Source organism: Aptenodytes patagonicus, chromosome W (genome assembly GCF_965638725.1).
Source record: "Aptenodytes patagonicus chromosome W, bAptPat1.pri.cur, whole genome shotgun sequence".
Lineage (NCBI taxonomy): Eukaryota > Metazoa > Chordata > Aves > Sphenisciformes > Spheniscidae > Aptenodytes > Aptenodytes patagonicus.
The window spans coordinates 46,670,217-46,687,967 of NC_134981.1; the positions used below are offsets into that span (position 1 = coordinate 46,670,217).

A 17,751-nucleotide genomic window follows, 5' to 3' on the forward strand; every position below is an offset into this window, starting at 1 on the left:
AAATGTTGAGTAAATTGTTGTGGCGTTGTTGAACAGCGTGGGGCCCAATATCCATCCCTGGGGGACCCCACTTGTGACAGGCTGCCAGGCTGAGTAAAAACTATTGATCACCACCCTCTGAGTGGCCTGTTAGCCAATTTCCTACCCATCTCTCAGACCACCCATCCACTCTAACCTCAGTTCCTGGAAAAACTATGGAGAAGATCATACTGGGTACTACTGAAAGGCATTTAAAGAACAATGCAATCCTCAGGCACAGTCAACATGGGTTCACAAAGGGAAAGCCCTGTCTAACTAATTTGATCTCCTTCAATGATAAGGTCACCCGCCTAGTGGATGAAGGGAAGGCGGTGGATGGAGTTTTTCTGGATTTTAGTAAGGCTTTTTTTGATACTGCCCCTCACAGCATCCTTCTGGACAAGTTGTCCAACTGTGGGATGAGCAGGTTCACAGTGCGCTGGGTGAAGAACTGGCTGAAGGGCAGGGCTCAAAGGGTCGTAGTGAATGGGGCTACATCTGGCTGGCGGTCAGTCACCAGCGGTGTTCCTCAGGGCTCAATCCTAGGGCCAGTTCTGTTCAATACTTTTATCAATGATCTGGATGCAGGAGTTGAATGCACCATTAGCAAGTTTGCTGACGATACCAAGCTGGGAGGTGCTGTTGACTGTCTCGAGGGACAAGAGGCCTTGCAGAGGGATCGAGATAGATTGGAGCATTGGGCTATGATTAATGGGATGAAATTGAACAAGTCCGAATGCCAAATTCTGCACCTGGGACGGAGTAACGCTGGGCACAAGTATAGACTGGGAGAGGAGTGGCTGGAGAGCAGCCCTGCAGAAAGGGATCTGGGGGTGCTGGTCGACAGCAGGCTCAATAGGAGTCAGCAGTGTGCCCTGGCAGCCAAGAGGGCAAACCGCATCCTGGGGGGCATCAAACACAGCATAACCAGCCGGTCAAAAGAGGTGATTATCCCGCTGTATTCAGCGTTGGTGCGGCCTCACCTTGAGTATTGTGCGCAGTTCTGGGCCCCACAATTTAAGAAGAATGTGAAGGTACTCAAATGCGTCCAGAGGAGGGCAACAAAGCTGGTGACAGGGCTGGAAGGCATGTCCTATGAGGAGCGGCTGAGGACTCTGGTTTTGTCTAGTTTGGAGAAAAGGAGGCTGAGGGGCGACCTCATTGCTCGTATCTACAGCTTCCTGAGGAGGGGAAGTGGAGAGGGAGGTGCCGATCTCTTCTCCCGGGTATCCAGTGACAGGACACGTGGGAATGGCTCAAAGCTGCGTCAGGGGAGGTTCGGACTTGACATTAGGAAGCATTTCTTTACCGAGAGGGTGGTCAAACACTGGAACAGGCTTCCTAGAAGGTGGTCGATGCCCCAAGCCTGTCAGCGTTTAAGAGGCATTTGGACAATGCCCTTAATAACATGCTTTAACTTTTGGTCAGCCCTGAAGTGGTCAGGCAGTTGGACTAGATGATCGTTGTAGGTCCCTTCCAACTGAACTATTCTATTCCTTTCTATTCTATTCTATTCTGTTTTGTTCTGTTCTATTCCTTTTCTATCTGCATCTTGCCAGTTTGTCCAGGACAAGACTGTGGGAAACAGTGTTGAACGCTTTGCTGAAGTCCAGGTAAACAATATCCACTGCTCTCATGTCAACAGAAAGTGTTACTTTGCTGTAGAAGGTGATCAGGTTAGTCTGGCATGATTTGCCTTGTTAAGTCCATGCTGGCTTTTCCCAATCCCCTGCTTCATTTGGTTTGTGATAGTTCCATATAGTGACTTGTTCCATTACTTTCCCAGGGACTGAAGTAACAGTAATGGGCCTGTAGTTTCCTGGGTCTTCTTTTGGGCCCTTCTTGTTGATGGGTGCGACATTTGCCCTTTTCCAGTCATCAGTGACATCCCCTGATCTCCACGACTTTTCAAAGATTATAGACAGTGGCCTTGCAACAATGTCAGCCACTTAACACCCTGGGATGGATTCCATCCGGGCCCATAGATTTATATGGGTTGAGCCCTTGCAAGAGGCCGCGGACCAGCCCTTCTTCCACTACTGGTGGGTCGACACATGTGCTGTCGTAGCTACTTGATCCTATGATCTGGGGTGCAGCTATGCTGGTAAAGACAGAGGCAAAAAAGGTATTGAGAACCTCTGTCTTGTCAGCATTATTAGTAACTAGTTTCCCTGCACTGTTTAGCAATGAGCCTGTTTTCCCTGTGCTTCTGCTTACTGCTCATGTACCTGAAGAACCCTTTCTTGTTGTTCTTGACATCTCTGGCCAATTTCAGTTCTAGCTGAGCCTTAGCCTTCCTGACTGCATCTCTGCATGCGCTAGCAAGGTTCGTTGTCCTCGATGGCTATTTGGCTGCCTTTCCATAGCCAGTAAGCTTCTTTTTTGCTTTTAAGCACAGCCAAAAGCTCTTTGTTAAGCCAGGGTGGTCTCTTGTTCTGCCTTCTTCCTTTCCATTTATAGGGGATGGACTGTTCCTGTGCTTCCAGGAGGCTGTTCTTGAATAACTCCCAGCACTCGCAAGCTCCTTTGCCTTCCATGGATGCTTCCCATGGAATCCCTCGCAGCTGGGCTCTGAGCATATTGAAGTCGGCTCTTCTAAAATCCAGGGTCTTTGTCCTACTACTGGTCTTCAGTGTGCTCAGCAGGATCTTAAACTCCATAATGCTGTGGTCGCTGTATCCAAGGCTACCACTGGTAGTTTATGTTGTCAAGTAAGTCTTCTCAGTTTGTGAGCAGTAAATCCAGCAATGTGCTGCTCCTAGTCAGCATGTCCAGCATCTGTAGCAGGAAGCAGTCCTCAATGCATTCCAGGAACCTGGTGGATGATTTGTGCACTGCTGTGTTGTTTTCCCAACAAATGCAAATGTCTGGGTAATTGAAGTCACCCATGAGGACCAGGTTCTGTTGGCCCAAGACTTCCTTGAGCAGCCAAAGTAAGGTTTCGTCGGCCTCGTCATCCTGATTGGGAGGTCGGTAACAGATACCTAACATAAGATCCCCCCTTGGTGATGATCCCTCTAATCTTCATCCAAAGGCATTCAATAGAACTTTCGTGGTCTTCATAGCTCATCTCCATGCACTCAAATTTCTCTTTTACATAAAGTGCAACTCCACCTTCTCTTCTTCCCTTCCTATCTTTCCAAAAGATTTTGTAGCCATCCATTGTGTTCTTCTAGTCATGTGAGTTTTCCCACCAAGTTTCTGTAATTCCTATGACATCATAACTCTCAGACTGGGCACGGAGAGAATGCTCATATTGGTGTGTCTCGGGAATCTGTTTCCAGCTTTTCCTAAGGTTAACCGACTATTTAGGAATATCACACAGGGATATGTCCTGAGGTAGTGTGGTCATGGGTGGCAAGGTGTGTGGGAGAACATGGGCAGGTACCTAGAACGGTTTTCACCTCTGATGGTGTGGGACTTCACCCCCGAACAAGTGCGGGATCCTGATGAAGTAATAGAATGACTGAAAAAAGGATACCCTGGCTATGCCAAAGAGACACAACTTATCACACTGTGCTGGGGCCTGGTCTATGCCTACCGAGCACTATTCAGCACTATTCAGCATCCTTAGGTGGCCGAGAGGGTATCCGGATCTGAAGACATACAAATGGACACTGTGGCTAAGCCAGAGACCCAACCCTCAACTCTATCAGTCGCCCCTATAGTCAAGAAGAAACAATGGAAGTGGAAGTCAACTCGTTTAGTAAGGGAGGAAGAAGCTTCTCCTGAGGGGGAGCAGGAGGAAAAATCAGAAGACGCAGTCTGTTGTGCAACAAAGAAGTCACAAGAACAGGAGGAAGAAGAGACAGAAATCATAAGTCAGAAACCAGCCAGTCCCTATCCCTGAGCGAGCTGTGAGATATGCAGAAAGATTTCAGCTGTCATCCAGGAGAGCAAATTATCAGCTGGTTGCTCCAATGCTGGGATACTGGGGCCAACAGTGAAGAATTAGAGGGCAAGGAAGCCCAGCAGCTGGGAACCCTTGTTAGGGACCAGGGCATCGACAAAGGGATTGGAAAAGGGGCAACAATCTGCAGCCTCTGGAGGTGGCTCCTTTCAGTTGTGAAAGAAAGGCATCCCCTCAAGGAAGATCTTGTAAATTACTGAGGCAAGTGGACCACCATTGAGGGAGGTATCCAGTATCTGAGAGAATTAGCCATGGTGGAGGCGATCTGCAGCGACCTGGACAACAACCAGGCATCCAAAGGTCTGGATGACATCCAGTGCACGTGGTCTATGTGGTGGAAGTTTGTATGGTATGCACCAATGTCGTATGCCAACACCCTGGTGATAATGGACTGGGCAGACATAGAGGCACAAACTGTGGATAAACTGGCCTGTCAGCTCTGGCGATTGGAAGAGAATCTCTCTCCCCCCCTCCCCTTAATCCTATGGGCCTGCATCACAGCTGTGGGGAGACTGTCCCACCAGTTCCAGTGACTCAAAGAGAATGTGGAGAAGCTCTCTTCCTTCTTGCCCCTACAGGCCAGCATCTCGGCTACCAAGAGTGCCATAAGGATTCAGGCTTTCCCTGCTCAAAGGAAAGGGAACTGTGGGTGCACACTACATGCCACCCTGTGGTTCTATCTGTGTAATCATGGGGAGGAAATGAGGAAGTGGAACAGTGCACCTGCCTCAGACCTGGAAGCCCATGTACACGAATTGCAGGAAAAAAGAACAACTAAAAAGGGTCCATTCGGGAAGATTACTGCTCCAGTTGCTGTCGAGTAATTCCCCAGATGCAGCAGAAGGGCTGAGGACAGCTCTCTTCCATCTGATACTGATCCAATGGATGTATGGCTGTGTGGGTTCAAACGCCATTCCTGGTACCATGATGAAAGAATTTCTGGTTTGTAATTACAGGAGTCAGGTAATGGATGTTCCAACCAGGAATAGAGGGGCTCTGCCACCAGTCAGGTGGAAGAAAGGGACAACTGGATTTTCTGGACTGTATAGATTCAATGGCCTGGCACATCAGACCCATGGGAGTATAAGGCTTCAGTGGACACTGGTACACGGTGTAGCCTAATGCCATCAGAGTACAAGGGGACAGAACACACCTAGATTTCTGGAGTGACAGGGGGATCCCAACAATTGTCTGTGTTGGAGGCTGAGGGGAGGCCAATGGAACGAGTGGCAGAAGCATCTGTCCCAGAGGCTCCATGTATATTTGGCACTGACTATTTCAAAAGAGAGTATTTCAAAGACCCAAAAGGGCACTGGTGGGCCTTTGGTGTAGCCACAGTGGATACAGAGAAGATTTAACAGCTGTCTACCTTGCCTGGCCTCTCAGAAGATTCCTCTGTTGTGGGATTGCTGTGTGTCAAAGAACAGCAGGTGCAGGTTGCTACCATGATGATGCACTGGCAGCAATATCGCACCAACCAAGACTCCCTGGCTCCCATCCATAAGCTGATTCGTCGACTGGAGTGATCAGCAAAGTGATTGTCAAGGAGTGATCAGCAAAACTCGCTGACTCTTTAATAGTCCCATACGGCCAATGCAAAAGTCTGACGGAGAATAGAGGCTAACAGTGGACTATCATGGTCTGAATGAAGTCACGCCACCACTGAGTGCTGCTGTACCAGACATGCTAGAACTCCAATATGAACTGGATTTGAAGGCAGCCAAGTGGTATGCCACAACTGATATTGCCAATGCATTTTTCTCAGTTCCTTTGGCAGAAGAATGCAGGCCAGTTTGCTTTCATGTGGAGGGGTGTCCAATACACCTAGAACCAACTGCCCCAGGGGTGTAAACACAGCCCTACCATTTGCCATGGACTGATCCAGACTGCGCTGGAACAGGGTGAGGCTCCAGAACACCTGCAGTACATCGATGACATCATCATGTAGGGCAACACAGTGGAGGAAGTATTCGAGAAAAAGAGAAGAATAATCCAGATTCTTGATCCAGATCAAAGGACCTGAACGAGAGATCCAGTTCTTGGGAATAAAATGGCAAGATGGGTATTGTCACATCCCAATAGATGTGATCGCATCTATGTCCCTACCAGTTAACAAAAAGGAATCGCAAGCTTTCCTAGGCATTTGTGGGATTCTGGAGAATGCATATTCTGGGTTACAGTCTGATTGTGAATCCTCTCTATCGAGTGACCCAAAGAAGAACTATTTTGATTGGGGCTCTGAACAACACAAGCCTTTGAACAGATCAAACAGGAGGTAGTTCGAGCGGTAGCCCTTGGGACAGTCTGGACAGGACAGGATGCGAGAAACGTGCTCTACAATACAGCCAGGGAGCATGGCCTCACCTGGAGCCTCTGGCAGAAAGCACCCGGAGAAACTTGAGGTTGACCTCTAGGGTTTTGGAGCCAGGGGTATATAGGGTCTGAGGTACGTTACACCTTGACTGAAAGAAATACTAACAGCATATGAGGATGTATGAGCCACTTCAGAAATGGTACCGAAGCAAAGGCACCTTGATTGCCTGTGCTACACTGGATGTTCAAAGAGAGGGTCCCCTCTACACATCACGCAACTGATGCTACGTTCAATAAGTGGGTTGCATTGATCATGCAATAGGCTCGAATGGGGAACCCCAACCACCCAGGAATCCTGGAAGAGATCATGGACTGGCCAGAAGGCAGAGATTTCAGAGCATCACCAAAGGAGGTGACTCATGATGAAGAGGCGCCACATTACAATGAGTTATCAGAAGGTGGAAGGCACCATGTTCTGTTTACTGATGGGTCCTGTCATATTATGGGAAATCATCATAGAATCATAGAATGGTTTAGGTTGGAAGGGACCTTTAAAGGTCATTTAGTCCAACCCCCCCTGCAATGAGCAGGGACATCTTCAACTAGATCAGGTTGCTCAGAGCCCCGTCCAACCTGACTTGGAATGTTTCCAGGGATGGGGCATCCACCACCTCTCTGGGCAACCTGGGCCAGGGTTTCACCAAACAGGATTGGGTGTGCCACATTACCTATCATGCACCAGCCTCTGGAAAGATTGAAGGGTACAATGGCCTGTTAAAGACTGTACTGAAAGCGATGGGTGCTGGGACATAGGAGGACTTTTAGCAGAAGCCACTTGGCTGGTTAATAACAGAGGATCAGATAACTGACCTGGCCCTGCCCAAACAAAACTCCTATGTGATGTAGAAGGAGATAAGGTCCCTGTAGTGCGTGTAGGGAACTGGCTGAGAAAGACATGGGCAAATGCATTCGTAGGATTGCTTTCAGTCAAGGACCCAGGTATAATTGGTGGGTAATGCAGGAGGATGGGGAAATCTGTTGTGCACCTAAAGGAGATTTAACCCTAGGGGAAAATAACCCATGATTTGAGTTGTATATTATAGGAAGTACAACAGCAGGAATCACCTGAACCAACAGAGAATGAGCCTTGCAAGAAGCCAAGCAAGCGCAGCAGCAACCCAAGCTGAGCTGGCTTTGGCATCCTGTCCTGGTTTCAGCTGGGATAGAGTTAATTTTCTTTCTAGTACCTAGCATAGTGCTGTGTTTTGGATTTAGGATGAGAACAATGTTGATAACACACCAATGTTTTAGTTGTTGCTAGGCAATGCTTACACTAGCCAAGGACTTTTTAGTTTTCCATGCTCTACCAACTGAGAAGGCTGGAGGTGCACAAGAAGCTGGGAGGGGGCACAGCCAAACTGGCCAAAGGGACATTCCATACCATGTGACGTCATGCTCAGTATATAAACCTGGGGGAAGAAGGAGGAAGGGGGGGACGTTTGGAGTGATGGCGTTTGTCTTCCCAAGTAACCGTTATGCATGATGGAGCCCTGCTTTCCTGGAGATGGCTGAACACCTGCCTGCCGATGGGAAGGAGTGAATGAATTCCTTGTTTTGCTTTGCTTGCGTGCGTGGCTTTTGCTTTCCCTATTAAACTGTCTTTATCTCAACCCACGAGTTTTTCTCACTTTTCCCCTTCTGATTCTCTCCCCCATCCCACTGGGGGGAAGTGAGTGAGTGGCTGCGTGGTGCTTAGTTGCCGGCTGAGGTTAAACCACGACACTAGAGCACTGTATATATTCTACATGCAGATCAGCAAAAGTTAACACATCAGGAAACACAACAGTTCAAAGTGAATAAATGAGAACTGGTATTTCACAGTGTGGAAATATAAATCCGAACACTAACTCAGATCCACAGATTAAGACAGCATTGATGTTATTGCGGGCTGATGAAAAGAATAGCAGACAGAGAATATCAGCTAGAGAAAAGCAGGAGCTTCTCAAATACCATAGCAGGTCACAGATACAGAAATGCACCTTGTGCACTACTATACCAGTCTGTGCTGCAACTGGGAGGGTGCACCTGCATTTACTGCACATGGCATCACTGTTGGGTTTGGCTCGCCAACTCTCCAATGCAAGTGGCTTGCAATGGTTACTGGTCATAATGTGACGGTCTTATTCAAGTCATTTATCTCCTGCTTTTCCTTACCGCTGCCAGGGTGATTGGCCCATACCCCACACAGTTGTGCTCTGTTGTCAGCCAGCACCTATAATACTTCTGTCTTTCTCTCCATTGCAGATGGCATGGCCTTGGATACAAGCTTCAGCAGTACCCACAATTGCGTATCCATTAATTGCTGAAGGTGGAGTGTAAGATATACATGTATCAGCTGGTATCCAGCATCAGGTGGTTTTCCTGTGGGTAAGGTGGAGGGATTTTTCTCTTGTTAGCTAAGTGTGCTGCAAGACATTTTGATGACTCCTGGGGTTTGAATCTAACTTACAGCTTTACAAAATGCTTGGACAACTAGCCTTACACATTTTGCATTTATTATGCCATTCTGCTCACAATTTGGATGCTGTGTTTGCCTCATGATAACTAGTTAAGATATCTTTTGCAATCCCTCCAGGACTACACATGCCTTTGGCTCAAGGGCAGAGCCTGGAGTACAACTCAATAGTTCTGAGAGTGGAATTTGTCACTGGCAATAAGTCCTTTAGAGTTTTATGTCCAAAGCCATTTGTACTTGTACTATAACTTGAAGAAAGCAAAAATATTGTTCTACAGAAATGAAGAAATACAGATCAATTGGCTCAGCAACAGCTGCTATGTATTTTCCATGCAACAGGTTTACTCCTATAGTGAACAATTTTGATTAATTCCTTACAAGCCATCTTGTGGATCAAGTTAATAGGGAGCAATCACTTCATGTGTGAAGTGATTAATTGTGAGGGGAATAAATGCTACGTTGACTTAAAGTAACAGTCACTATGACATGCAACATATAGCATTGTGTCTGCAAAAACAAGTTTTCTTCATAGCTGAACACAATTATTCCTGATCTCCCACCACATCAGCACTATAAAGGGTAAGGAAATTCAGAGCCAAATTGGAATTGCCTTTTCTAGAGCAATATTCAGTAAGCTATGGCTTCCAGTGAATCAGCAAAAACAATCTGAAAGGTCATGATCTTGGAGGTCATAGCCTATCTCTTTTCTCTCCCCAAGATTTGCTCAGCTACCTGTAACCAGTCAGAACATTAGTGTTCTGACAGGAGTGTACTGTGTTTTTAAAATTCCATTTTAATACTATATATATATATATGAAACCTACCATGCACAGAATGCAGAGACAAAAGCCAGCTGCAAGATTCAGTAGAAGTCACTGCAGCAATTCTGGTGCTGGCTGAGAAACAGCCCAAAGGATTCCAAATATCATTTAAGGTGGAGCTGCTGTTAGTAGCCACAGTCTGAATCCCAGGATGGGGAAAAAAAAAGATAATGCCTCTTTTAGGGCATTAAACCAGTTTTCTCTCTTCACAATACACCTAGATTACAGCCTCTGTTAAAGGCCAATGTAGGCTCCAAAAGAAATACAATTTTTTTAGATCAGGTCCCTCACCAACACTAAAAAGATACCTTTTTTTAATTAATAACTTATGAAAATTCTATTGAACCAAGACATATCAAAACTCCCCTTGCCACTCTGACCAGAGGTTGCATAGAATTCTTCAGAACATTTGATTCACAGCTACAACCTTGTTCAGACTATTTCAGCAGTGTCATATTGCACACAGTGATCCTGTGATCTGCATGCAGGTGAAACCATTCCATCCATTTCAGAGACTGAAATGCAGAAACCACCTCTTTACCCTTTAAGGAACTTGCAATCTTTACTACTACTTTTAATATAAACAAGCTCTTTTGCAATTAACCCTTTATTTTCTTGAACTTCTTTTAAAGAGAAAGTTGTCAGCTCTATTTTCTTAGGTGGATATTCATGTAGTTGAACATAAATATTGATTATCCTTTATTTTACACTAGGAAGCACATGTGCTTTTAGCCAAGGATGGAAAGAAGGTACAAGGGTTATAGAATGAACAGTGACATTTCTAGAAATAGAACTAGATTAAATATTTGAATCATGTCATGGGTGATATTAAGTGCCACACCATGTGATCCTGAGTGACATTTTAGAGGAATGGCAGAGTCATAAAGTTCACACAGACACATAAACACCAATAACATATATGCACATTTTAAACTGTTAAGTTGTCTAATGGTGATACCGTACTGAGCAGAACTTTCCATGTGGTGGAGAAATGGGTTACAAAAGATGCTGGTCTTTTATATTTGAGAAATAATTCCTTTGAGTCATCCTTAGCTTGATCTAGAACCCATAGAAGCCAGTGGAAATTTTTCTCTACCCTTCTACAGCAGTTGTGGGCACCTTAGAAACATCTGCAAGAAATGTCATAAGTGACTAAATGCCTGATATACCATTTTTAGATGCCTAAAAAACAGTTTACATTGCTCTTGGTTTGCTATATCACTACAAGGTCAGAGGATAAGATCTAAATTAAAACATTAAATCTCATAAAGCAATATTGGTGGGGTTTTTTTCAGTTTCTCATAGCTCAGACTAAGCAAGACCTGAACCTTTCTGACTGATCTCTGTTTAAGATAAAAATCTCCAGAGTGCAGAAATAATGTTAGTGCAAACATCATTCTAATTATGTCTTAATCATAGCATGGAATGTCTCTAGGAAAAATAAACTAAAACTCAGTTTCTTTTCTCCTCATAATTCCAGAGGTCGGTGAACAGGTATAAAAATCTAATCCTCCTTTTAAAAAAATAAACCAGAAAACTCCAAACTCCTTGTTATGAAAGGAGGAGATATGGAAAAGACTATGACTCTTAACAGGTCAAACAACTACTCTTTAGTCACAACACTCTCTGATTTCTACCAGCTAAAGATCTAGTCCATTAGATTTGACCTGGTGAGATTTAGAACCCCAAATTCTCTTACTGAAGCCAGTCAAAGGTGTTGGGAGTGCTTGCCCTTTTGAATCAGTCAACCACTATTTTACAATATGAAAAACTCATCTCCACAGTGCAGAGAGCTACAAACTCTCTAACTTTCAAATAACTTCCCAAATTAAAGATGGTTTCTCTGAACTGTTATTACACCTCTGCAAAGGAACTTATTTTCCCCTTATTTAAACTGTTACTTAAGGGTTGACATTTGAAGCAGCTCACAGTGGGCTGACACATTTTCCTGCACCAAGTAGTTATGCAAATCAATAAATTATAACCGAGTTACATCACATCCTGTGGTGCTTTGAATTCATTTTTAATAAGCCTTGTATTTGAAATGCCACCATTTGAGTTACCTCAAATAAGATAAGCAATAGAGTTAGTTAAACTGACCTTGAAGCTGAAGGTAGACACGTCCTGCTACCTGCAGTGAGCCCAGAGTGTAAAGGGAATAACAAGTTGGTGTGCTCACAGGATTCCAGGTAATATGAGAGAGGGGAAGGAGGAGAGGGAAAGGAAAATAATTGATGCAGTGGCCAATCCTATTTCACTCAGTTATGTCAATGACATTTGCTCACACAAGGGTGCCCTTGAGGACTTAAGTAGGATGTGGCAAAAGGGGGCCATTTAACAGTTGGGTGATAGCAACATCATCTTTCAAACACCTCTCAAGGGGAAAGAGATTACATTAGCAAATGATTGGCCAGATGCTTAACTGCAATGAGATGCCTCTTCACTGCTTCACCCCAAGGGCCCATTTGGTAACAGCCAAAGGAGAAAGGTCATGAGTAGCTTCTGTGCTGATTTGCCTTGCCTGCCTGGACTACTCCTTAGATACACATAAGAGCAGGAGAAATCCACCTGTACTCACCCCAAATGGAAGCTGGTCAGAGCAGGAAAGTGGACCCAAGTTGTCAGGAGAATGAGATGAGATCACAGTGGGCCTATATGTTTTTTCTTACTTTTTAATTCACTACATTATTTTTTGACAGACTTCTGGCAGAGAAGTCCAGAAACATGAAATGTAAAATGTGCTAATAAAAAACAACTGTTAAGGATATCTGAAACCTCCCATTTAGAATTACTATAGCTGCATAGTGGTAAAGTACTAGAAGAAATAATACATGATGGGTGGAAGTGCAAACAAGAAAATGCAATTTCATTCACCAAACTCTGCTCCCACTGAAGCTGAACATTTATCAAGGCTGACAGAGGAACACAGAGGCCAATGCTGAACAGCTTTTAAAAAAATCCAAGACTTTAAAACCCCTTTTCCTTTGTACATTTAATATTTCTTGAATTATACTTGGCAATTTCCTAACCCCAATCCCAGCTTTATGAAACTTTATAAAACATAGACATCTTTCCCCGAAAGTGTTATGACTTCTTCAGATTAAGGAGGGAGCCATGCATATCCACCATAATTAAAAGCAAAGCAGCCACCTCAGATCAATGCATCTGGACTACCTAGTATTTGAAGCACCCCCTCTTTACCACACCTGCGCTTTTTATCAACCCAACACTATGTTTTTGGTATTGATACAAAGAAGCCATCTGAAGATCTCTTGATGTAACATGAGTATAGAAATATGACCACAGCAGGAGTATAAAACAAATCTGCCCTGTGCAGGAATCAGCAATGAAAACAGAAGCCAGCTTTTCCTTTCATACTTAGCAAAAACTACATTATGATTGTGTCATATCTTTTGCTCTGGCTATAAGGTCCCCAGTCTGCATTAAATGCAGAGTTTTGTGTACTAGCATTTCTTCTGTGCAGGCTGTCAGCTCTTTGTTCATAATGCAGTCCCCACCCACACTGTCAGACTCCAGTTCAGCAACTCATGACTGAGGCTTATATCTCATTTTAAATTTTTAACGGAAGACATCCTTTTTCATAAAGCCCCTGAACACAAAGACCTTTATCTCAAAGTTAATTGGATGGTGCCATGAACTTTAAGTGCCTTGCCAACTTAAGCAGATGTTTAAACTATTTGCCAGATCAAAGCCTAAAAGAACAAAGATGCACACAAAACTGATTGCAACGGACACCGGAGCAGTGCAACAAGCACCAGCAGCGGTGGCAGCAAGCAGTGGTAAGGGACACACGAGGGATACATGTGGACAAGTAGAGGCTTGTCTGAACAGGGGATGTTCCTGGAGCAACTGACCCTGGACTCGCCGATTGGAAAAGACAGCAAGGGGCGAAGCCTACACCTGGCAGCACGGGAGATTTAAACAGGCTAAAACAATCAGCCCAGCCGATGAGCATATATATTTCCCAGCAGGCAGGTGCACAGCAGTGGACAGCATGGTGACCACATGGCAAAAAGCAGTGTCCTCTGCTTCTTCTGAGCTTCTAGCACCCAGTAGAATCAATGTAGCCACACAGACAGAGCTCCTGTCAAAGCATGCGATCACCCAGGTTTCTGGCTGTGGGGATATGTGCAGCGATATTCCTAGAGGTGGAAAGTGATAGCAAGCAAGCCTGTGGAAGGTGTGACCAGATTGATGAACTGCTCTGCTTGGTGACCGAGCTGCAGGAAGAGGTGGGCAGACTGAGGAGTATTCGAGAGTCTGAGAGGGAGATTGATCAATGGAGCTGTACTCTGCCATCTATGATGCATGCAAGCCAACTCAGCATGGCCACTACAGAGGCAGGTCCTGGATCTGCTTTGTGCCAAGAGGAAGGCAGCGTTACAAGGGATAAGGAGGGGTGGAAGAAGGTTGGAGCGGTAAGAGAAACCCCTCCTTACCCTTTAAGATACCATTACAGAATAGGTATGAGGCCCTGGGTAAGGTAGATGAAGTGTGTAACGAGATAGAGGAGGAACCTGCGCAAGCAGTCTTGCCAAGGTCAGAGAGACCAACCCCTCGCAACAAAACCTGCATTAAGACCAGCGCCAAGAAGAAACAATGGTGAGTTATGATCATTGGTGATTCCCTCCTGTACAGGACGGAAGCACCCATTTGCAGACCAGACCCCCTTTTCAGAGAAGTTTGCTGCCTCCCTGGGGCCCGAATTAGGGACGTCACCACAAGACTGAAGAGCTTAGTACAACCTTCAGACTACTATCCATTCCTGCTCTTTCACGTGGGTACTAATGATGTCGCAACAAAAAGTCTGAGGTCAATCAAAGGAGATTTCAGAGCCCTGGGAAGAATGCTAAAAAGCTGGGGGCACAGGTAGTGTTTTCCTCAATCCTGCCAGTAATGGGGGCAGCCCAGGATATCAATACCTGGCTCCAGGACTGGTGCCTCCACCAAAACTTTGGGTTTTTAAACCATTGAAGAGCCTTTGAGACACAAGGTATGCTGGGGCCTGACGGGATCCACCTGTCCCAATGGGGAAAACGCATCTTTGGGCATAAGCTGGCGGGACTGATCGAGAGCGCTTTAAACTAGAATCGATGGGGGAAGGGGATACCAACAGGATTGCAGTAGGTAAGCCAAGGGTTGGCATGGCATCGCCTGAGAGTGGCAATGCTAGTGGGAACATTTACACTGCTCCTGGGAGCATGGAGGTCTCAGGAGTGTATCTGAAATGCTTGTACACCAACACACGCAGTATGAGAAACAAACAGGATGAACTGGAAGGCATCGGTCAGTTCCCAGAGCTATGATGTCATTGGTATTAGCGAGACTTGGTGGAATGAGTCCCACGACTGGAGTGCTGGGATGGAGGGCTACAGGCTGTTCAGGAAGGAGAGGCAGGGCAGGCGAGGTGGAGGTGTCGCACTATACGTAAGGGAGAGGTTTGACTGTACAGCCCTTACAGTTAGCGATGATGTGGTTGAGAGCCTCTGGGTGAGGATCAGGGGGATGGAAAACAAAGCAGATGTTGTAGTGGGTGTCTACTACCGATCACCCAGCCAGGATGTAAGCACTGATGAGATATTCTATAGGCAATTAGGAGAAATCTCTGGATCGGTAGCCCTTGTCCTTATGGGAGATTTCAACTTCCCAGACATCAGCTGGGAATATCATACTGCTGTGATGAACAGGTCTTGGAAATTCTTGAAGTTTGTGGGAGAGAACTTCTTGTCACAAGTACTCGGTGAGCCAACTAGGAAAGATGCCCTCCTAGACTTGCTATTTGGGAATAGAGAAGGACTCGTGGGAGATGTGATGGTAGGTGGCTGTCTTGGCCACAGTGATCATGAAACGGTCGAGTTTAAAATTTTCAGTGTAATGAGAAAAAAGGTCAGCAGAGTTGCTACCCTGGACTTCAGGAGAGCAAACTTTAAGCTATTCAGGGAGCTATTTAGCAGAGTCCCCTGGGAATCTGCCTTTGAGGGCTTAGGGGTCCATGAGAGCTGGTCAGTTTTTAAGAAGCACCTTTTAGAAGCACAGGAGCAGGCAATTCCACTGTGTTGTAAGTCAAGCAAGCGGGGCAGAAGACGAGCTTGGCTGAAGAGGGAACTCCTCGTGGAGCTCAAGAGGAAAAAGAAGTGGTATGATCTCTGGAAGCAAGGTCGGGCTTCGCAGGAAGATTACAGAGCTGTGGTCTGCATATGCAGGGAGAAGACATGAAAGGCCAAAGCTCGATTAGAGTTGAAACTGGCCAGTGTTGTGTCAGACAAGAAGTAGGGCTTTTTTAAGTACATTAATAGCAAGAGGAGGCCTAAAGAAAACATTGGACCGATACTTGTTGAAGATGGTCACCTGACTAATAGGGATGAAGAAAAAGCGGAGGCATTCAATGCTTTTTTTGCCTCAGTCTTTAATAATACTGATAGACCTTGGGCTGCCCGGTCCTCTGAGTCGGAGGACCACGATGGGAATAGTGACTTTCCATTTGTGGACACTGAAATTGTAAGGGACCAGCTGTATCAGCTGAATGTTCACAAGTCCATGGGGCCTGATGGGATTCATCCCAGCGTACTGAAGGAGCTAGCGGATGTTATGGCAGGACCCTTCTCGATCATCTACCAAAGGTCTTGGGAGTCGGGGGAGGTCCCTGCTGACTGGAAGCTAGCCGACGTTATTCCAATTTACAGGAAGGGCGTGAGGGAAGACCCAGGGAACTACAGACCTGTTAGTCTAACCTCAGTTCCTGGAAAAACTATGGAGAAGATCATACTGGGTACTACTGAAAGGCATTTAAAGAACAATGCAATCCTCAGGCACAGTCAACATGGGTTCACAAAGGGAAAGCCCTGTCTAACTAATTTGATCTCCTTCAATGATAAGGTCACCCGCCTAGTGGATGAAGGGAAGGCGGTGGATGGAGTTTTTCTGGATTTTAGTAAGGCTTTTTTTGATACTGCCCCTCACAGCATCCTTCTGGACAAGTTGTCCAACTGTGGGATGAGCAGGTTCACAGTGCGCTGGGTGAAGAACTGGCTGAAGGGCAGGGCTCAAAGGGTCGTAGTGAATGGGGCTACATCTGGCTGGCGGTCAGTCACCAGCGGTGTTCCTCAGGGCTCAATCCTAGGGCCAGTTCTGTTCAATACTTTTATCAATGATCTGGATGCAGGAGTTGAATGCACCATTAGCAAGTTTGCTGACGATACCAAGCTGGGAGGTGCTGTTGACTGTCTCGAGGGACAAGAGGCCTTGCAGAGGGATCGAGATAGATTGGAGCATTGGGCTATGATTAATGGGATGAAATTGAACAAGTCCGAATGCCAAATTCTGCACCTGGGACGGAGTAACGCCGGGCACAAGTATAGACTGGGAGAGGAGTGGCTGGAGAGCAGCCCTGCAGAAAGGGATCTGGGGGTGCTGGTCGACAGCAGGCTCAATAGGAGTCAGCAGTGTGCCCTGGCAGCCAAGAGGGCAAACCGCATCCTGGGGGGCATCAAACACAGCATAACCAGCCGGTCAAAAGAGGTGATTATCCCGCTGTATTCAGCGTTGGTGCGGCCTCACCTTGAGTATTGTGCACAGTTCTGGGCCCCACAATTTAAGAAGGATGTGAAGGTACTCAAATGCGTCCAGAGGAGGGCAACAAAGCTGGTGACAGGGCTGGAAGGCATGTCCTATGAGGAGCGGCTGAGGACTCTGGTTTTGTCTAGTTTGGAGAAAAGGAGGCTGAGGGGCGACCTCATTGCTCGTATCTACAGCTTCCTGAGGAGGGGAAGTGGAGAGGGAGGTGCCGATCTCTTCTCCCGGGTATCCAGTGACAGGACACGTGGGAATGGCTCAAAGCTGCGTCAGGGGAGGTTCGGACTTGACATTAGGAAGCATTTCTTTACCGAGAGGGTGGTCAAACACTGGAACAGGCTTCCTAGAAGGTGGTCGATGCCCCAAGCCTGTCAGCGTTTAAGAGGCATTTGGACAATGCCCTTAATAACATGCTTTAACTTTTGGTCAGCCCTGAAGTGGTCAGGCAGTTGGACTAGATGATCGTTGTAGGTCCCTTCCAACTGAACTATTCTATTCCTTTCTATTCTATTCTATTCTGTTTTGTTCTGTTCTATTCCTTTTCTATCTGCATCTTGCCAGTTTGTCCAGGACAAGACTGT

The 17,751-nt window shown here is 46.0% G+C and overlaps 1 protein-coding gene across 1 annotated transcript in view; it reads right to left on the reverse strand.

The window, feature by feature from the left end:
• The window catches only part of LOC143172094 (creatine kinase S-type, mitochondrial-like), a 62,795-nt gene extending 51,030 nt beyond the window's left edge, over positions 1-11,765 (reverse strand). The window contains exon 1 of the mRNA XM_076361343.1: positions 11,678-11,765. The gene's annotated coding sequence lies outside the window, so the exon portion shown is untranslated. The remainder of the gene's footprint in view (positions 1-11,677) is intronic.
• Positions 11,766-17,751: the final 5,986 nt, after the last annotated feature.